Genomic DNA, 6,594 nt, shown 5'->3' on the forward strand with positions numbered 1-6,594 from the left:
TACAAGAACTGCTCGACAAAGGTTATATACGCGAATCCCTTAGTCCTTGTGCTGTTCCTATCATTTTAGTGCCGAAAAAGGATGGTACGTCGCGTATGTGCGTTGATTGTAGAGGCATTAATAATATTACTATTCGTTATCGTCATCCTATTCCTAGGCTAGATGATATGCTTGATGAATTGAGTGGCTCTACAATATTCTCCAAAGTTGATTTGCGTAGTGGTTACCATCAAATTCGTATGAAATTGGGAGATGAATGGAAAACAGCATTTAAAACTAAGTTTGGATTATATGAGTGGTTAGTCATGCCTTTTGGGTTAACTAATGCACCTAGTACTTTCATGAGGTTAATGAACGAAGTTTTACGTGCTTTCATTGGACGATTTGTGGTAGTTTACTTTGATGACATATTGATTTATAGCAAATCTTTGGAGGAACATTTGGAACATTTACGTGCTGTTTTTATTGCTCTACGTGATGCACGTTTGTTTGGTAACCTTGGAAAGTGCACCTTTTGCACCGACCGAGTATCTTTTCTTGGCTATGTTGTTACTCCACAGGGAATTGAAGTTGATAAAGCCAAGATTGAAGCTATTGAGAGTTGGCCGCAGCCCAAAACGGTCACACAAGTGAGGAGTTTCCTTGGCCTCGCTGGTTTCTATAGGCGTTTTGTGAGAGATTTCAGCACCATTGCTGCACCTCTCAACGAGCTTACAAAGAAGGATGTACCTTTTGTTTGGGGTACCGCACAGGAAGAAGCCTTCACGGTATTGAAAGATAAGTTGACACATGCTCCTTTACTCCAACTTCCTAATTTCAATAAGACTTTTGAGCTTGAATGTGATGCTAGTGGAATTGGATTAGGAGGTGTGTTATTACAAGATGGAAAACCTGTTGCATACTTTTCTGAAAAATTGAGTGGGCCTAGTCTGAACTATTCTACTTATGATAAAGAATTATATGCTCTTGTTCGGACCTTAGAAACATGGCAACATTATTTATGGCCCAAGGAATTTGTTATACATTCTGATCATGAATCTTTGAAACACATTAAAAGTCAAGCAAAACTGAACCGTAGACATGCTAAATGGGTTGAATTCATTGAGACTTTCCCTTATGTCATTAAACACAAGAAGGGTAAAGAAAATGTTATTGCTGATGCCTTGTCTCGTCGTTATACTATGCTTTCACAACTTGACTTTAAAATATTTGGTTTGGAGACCATCAAGGATCAATATGTTAATGATGCTGAATTTAAAGATGTATTGCAGAATTGTAAGGAAGGGAGAACTTGGAACAAGTTCGTTCTTAACGATGGATTTGTGTTTCGTGCTAACAAGCTATGCATTCCAGCTAGCTCCGTTCGTCTTTTGTTGTTGCAGGAGGCGCATGGAGGAGGATTAATGGGACACTTTGGCGTCAAGAAGACGGAGGATATACTTGCTACACATTTCTTTTGGCCAAAGATGAGACGGGATGTTGAGCGTTTTGTTGCTCGCTGCACTACATGTCAAAGAGCTAAGTCACGACTCAATCCTCATGGTTTATATATGCCTTTGCCTGTACCTAGTGTTCCTTGGGAGGATATATCTATGGACTTTGTTTTAGGTTTACCTAGACAAAGAAGGGGAGGGATAGCATATTTGTTGTCGTGGATAGGTTCTCGAAAATGGCACACTTTATACCATGTCATAAAAGCGATGATGCTGTTAATGTTGCTGATTTGTTCTTTCGTGAAATTATTCGCTTACATGGTGTGCCAAATACTATTGTTTCAGATCGTGATACTAAATTTCTTAGCCACTTTTGGAGATGTTTATGGGCTAAGTTGGGGACTAAGCTGCTTTTTAGTACTACTTGTCACCCCCAAACTGATGGACAAACTGAAGTAGTCAATAGAACATTGTCTACTATGCTTAGGGCTGTTTTGAAGAATAACAAGAAAATGTGGGAAGAATGCTTGCCTCATATTGAATTTGCTTATAATCGTTCATTGCATTCTACTACTAAGATGTGCCCTTTTGAAATTGTGTATGGTTTCCTACCTCGTGCACCTATTGATTTGTTGCCTCTTCCATCTTCGGAGAAGGTTAATTTTGATGCTAAAGAACGTTCTGAATTGATTTTAAAAATGCATGAGTTAACTAAGGAAAACATTGAGCGTATGAATGCTAAATATAAACTTGCTGGAGATAAGGGTAGAAAACATGTTGTGTTTGCGCCTGGAGATCTTGTTTGGTTACATTTGCGTAAAGATAGATTTCCTAATCTGCGCAAATCAAAGCTAATGCCACGTGCTGATGGTCCTTTTAAGGTGTTAGAGAAAATAAATGATAATGCATATAAACTTGAGCTACCTGTAGATTTTGGGGTTAGTCCCACTTTTAACATTGCAGATTTGAAGCCTTATTTGGGTGAGGAAGATGAGCTTCCGTCGAGGACGACTTCATTTCAAGAAGGGGAGGATGATGAGGACATCAATACCATTGTTACACCCACAGCCCCTACTGTTACATATACTGGACCAATTACTAGAGCTCGCGCACGCCAATTAAATTACCAGGTACTTTCGTTTCTTGGTAATGATTCTAATGTTCATGAGATTATGATGCTGCCTAAATTGGATACATTTGTTTTGCTTACAAATGAAGGGCCTAGCTTGGAGAAGGATGAACATTGGAGCAAGAACACGCATGGAGTTGATGGCATGCGCAAGGGGATCAAGAACGGAGTTACAAGTGATGATTTCAGGACTTTGAAGCCGCCATAAGGAGTGCATGAAGCCTTGGACGAAATATACAAGATGCCACTTCATAATATTCGTCCATAGGCTATTCTAGGTGCTGCGTCACCTTATTAATGGGCCAGGCCCATGTAATTTCGAAATACTTAAGTATAGGCTATTTTTAGAGTCCGTATGTGTGGGGAAACAAGAGTTAGGGTTGGTTTCGGACCCCACCCTCAAGGGCCACGAAATTCCCCCTCTTTCCTCCATATATACAGCCCTTAGGGCGTCGTTTAGACTTTGGGTTTTGTTTAGATTAAAAGTTCGCCCTAGCTGCAACTTCTCGTACTTCGTTTGTGTCCAACGACCAGACCAAGACGTCACAGAACCCCACCTTGATCAATAAAGCTTTCATCTTATATTCGCAATATCCAGATTGCAATCTCAGTTTCTTGCTTGTTCTTCGTTTGCTCGCAGGAAACAGGCCCTCGTGGTCAGGTTGATCGTGCTCCGGCGTGGTCAATAACCCTCGGAAGTTGGTTTAGCGATTGCTAAGGCGCGACGTCTCGCACGTTCGTAGTCGGATCGTCAAGGTCGACTCCCACAGAAAACGATAGCCACCATCTCATCGAAACATCGGGACACCTTAGCCTCTATCAACCGCGGCGTGCGAGTTTGTCGGACGTCCAACAAAGATTCCGCACCGCAATCGAGGTGAAGAAACGGCATTGCTGCGGCGCCTTGCGAAACTTGACGCATAATCTCCTTCGTCTCCTCTGGATTGGTACGGTATGGTGCACGGTTGGGTAATGATGCACCGGGAATTAAGTCAATTTGATGCTCAATCCCGCGAATAGGTGGTAATCCCGGTGGCACGTCTTGTGGAAAGACGTCGGCGAACTCCTGCAAAATGTTAGTGACAGCAGGAGGCAAAGAGGAAGGCACGTCCTCGAATGAAAATAATGCCTCTTTGCACACAAAAGCATAGCAAACAGATTTGCTAAAATCTAGATCATCAATATCAGATTTGGTGGCAAGTAAACATGCACTTTTCAATTTAATTTCAGAAGCAACACTAGATTGTTTATTATTATTAGGCTGCATTTGTTGCTCAAATTCTTTTGCCACAATCTGATTTTCACTCTTAGTTTTCTCCTGTTTTGCTTTATTAGCTCTATTAATATCATCTTTCAAAATGGAATCAGGAGTCATAGGAAGCAAAGTAATATTTTTATCCTTATGAACAAGAGTATACTGATTGTTTCTACCAAGGTGAATAGAATTTTTATCAAATTGCCATGGTCTACCAAGTAATAAGGAACATGCTTGCATAGGTACCACATCACAATCAACATAATCAGCATATGTAGAGATACTAAAATGCACACGAACAGTACGTGTTACCTTAACCTTGCCGCTGTTGTTGAACCATTGGATGTAGTAAGGATGTGGATGTGGTCTTGTGGTGAGAGATAGCTTCTCCACCATCTCGATGCTAGCCAAGATGTTGCACCTCCCTCCATCTATGATCACGCGAATAGAACGTTCCTACACAACTCCCTTTGTATGGAACGAATTATGCCTCTGATTTTGCTCAGCTTGTGTAACCTGCACACTCAAAACACGTTGAGCAACTAAAAATTCATACCTGTCAGCATCTTCAGGAGCCATGTATTGCGTCTCATGATCAGAATCGTCTCCACCGTGTTCGTCACGTGTAATAAGAGCCAAAGTCTCCTCATCATAGTCACTAGCGGACTCATACCCACCATCCTCAGTAACAATCATCACATGCTTAGATGGGCATTCTCTCGCATAATGACCTCCACCCTTGCAACGTCGACAAATAATATCATGTGTTTGCCCTGTTGATGCCATGGATGAAGAAGAGCTCTTTGCAGGCCCAGAAGGTGCGCTCTTGGAAGATAGTGGTGATTGTGCCTGCTTTATTGTATCACGGTTGGAGGTGGCAGCCGACGGAGGCGCCGGTGTAGCAGAACGTGTGGAAGTAGATGATGCACGTGGTGTCCATGATGAAGGTCGACCTGCAGAAAAGTTAGTCCGCGCCAATGCCTGTCGATCCTGCACTTCACGTTCAGCTTTACAAGCAAGATGGAATAAACGAGTGATATTAGTATACTCCTTATACTCTAGAATCGTCTGAATCTCTCTATTTAATCCACCCATAAAACGTGCAAGCATAGCTTCATTCTCCTCAACAATACCACATCTAATCATGCCAGTTTGTAATTCCTGATAATATTCTTCTACAGAATTTTTTCCCTGTCTTAAGCGCTGCAATTTTTGAAGTAATTCACGTTGATAATATGGTGGAACCCAACGAGTACGCTCTAGTAATTGGTCCAGTATATGTAACAGTAGGGGCTGTGGGTGTAACAATGGTATTGATGTCCTCATCAACCGGAGTGCTGTCTGAGATCTTTCTTACCCCTTGTGCCATTCTTTCAATAGTTCCGGAGGCAGTGTGTTGTTGATTTCATCAAGCATACTCTCATCTTGTCAAATTCATGTTGAATTCCTTCCATTTACAGTCGGAGTGCTGTCCAAATTATATCATTATTTTCCCTCCTCTATCTTGTTTTACCCGGAGTGTTGTGGCTATCATTCCTCTTTTTACTGGAGTCTCATCCAAGGGCTTTCATTTTGCCAAGTTCATATTCTATGCCTTCCATTTCCAACTGGACTGTTGTCGTAATTGATCTTTATCTTTCCTTGTACATCTCGTGTCAACCGAGGTACCTGCATCTAATTCTTGTCCATTGTAACCTTTTCTTATGTCTTCCAACACATAAGGTTCTCGTAATGTTCCCTGTTCTTCTTTTCTAACGGAGTGTTTTCAACTTTGTTCATCTCCGTTGTATTCTTTTCTCAAAATGGCTTAACCTTTAAAGGTTCTTTGGTTTCACTCGTTTGTCAAAGAAGCAACTTAGTTTTACCTCTTATCTTCCTCTTCCTTTTCCCTTCGGTGCCATCCTAGATCTCGGGACGAGATCCTCTCGTAGTGGTGGAGTGTTGTAACGCCCTGAGACCGATGCTCGAGAAGACTTCCATATGTTCCGGGTTTCGCCGTGTGTTTCATTTGTGCCTACCCTTTTTTTTTGCATTGCATCATGTCATCATACCATCATGTCATTCTCTTTTTCTTAACTCAACTAAATAAATGGCATGGATCTTTGATCCATTTAAATCGAGGAAGTTCACATGGTGAAATTCTCTTTATAACATATAAAGTCTCCTACTATTATTAGGGAGCTATATTATAAATATTTCTTTAATTTGGAATTCACCATGACACACTTGCAAATAATCACATGCCTTTTCCCGCTTCAAGTTTGATCCCCAAACTTTGCCCATAATTTCTTTCATCGCTTTCCCGATCTCCACAAAAATTCCAAACATTTTTGGATGCTCCAAAAATGTTTTCCTTATTCAAACTTATTTGAATCATATTCAAATGTGGTCGTATGCAATCCTTCCTGACGGTGCCAAATATATTTTTCTTGGATCAAGCTCCTTTTTATGAGTCTAAGAAAATTGGCCCCTGCTCAAATTCTTCTCCTATCTCTCTCTACATTTTTTATTATTTCTCTGTTTATTTGTTAATCAAGAAATAGAGTAGAGATGAGAGAGGGAAGGAGAGAGCAGCCCAACAGGCCTCTGGCCACTTCCCTCCCCACGCTGGGCGACCTCCTAGGCCCAGCCGCAGCCAGCCCTACCCACCTTGGGCCAAGGCCCATCTCTCTATCCCCTCAAACCCTAGGCACCCGATCCCATCTAACCCCCTCCTCCTCGTCTTCCCTTGCGCCACCAGAGGGATAGAGAGATCCCTCGACCTCTCCCCTTCGCCT

This window comes from Triticum urartu, chromosome 7 (genome assembly GCF_003073215.2).
Source record: "Triticum urartu cultivar G1812 chromosome 7, Tu2.1, whole genome shotgun sequence".
Lineage (NCBI taxonomy): Eukaryota > Viridiplantae > Streptophyta > Magnoliopsida > Poales > Poaceae > Triticum > Triticum urartu.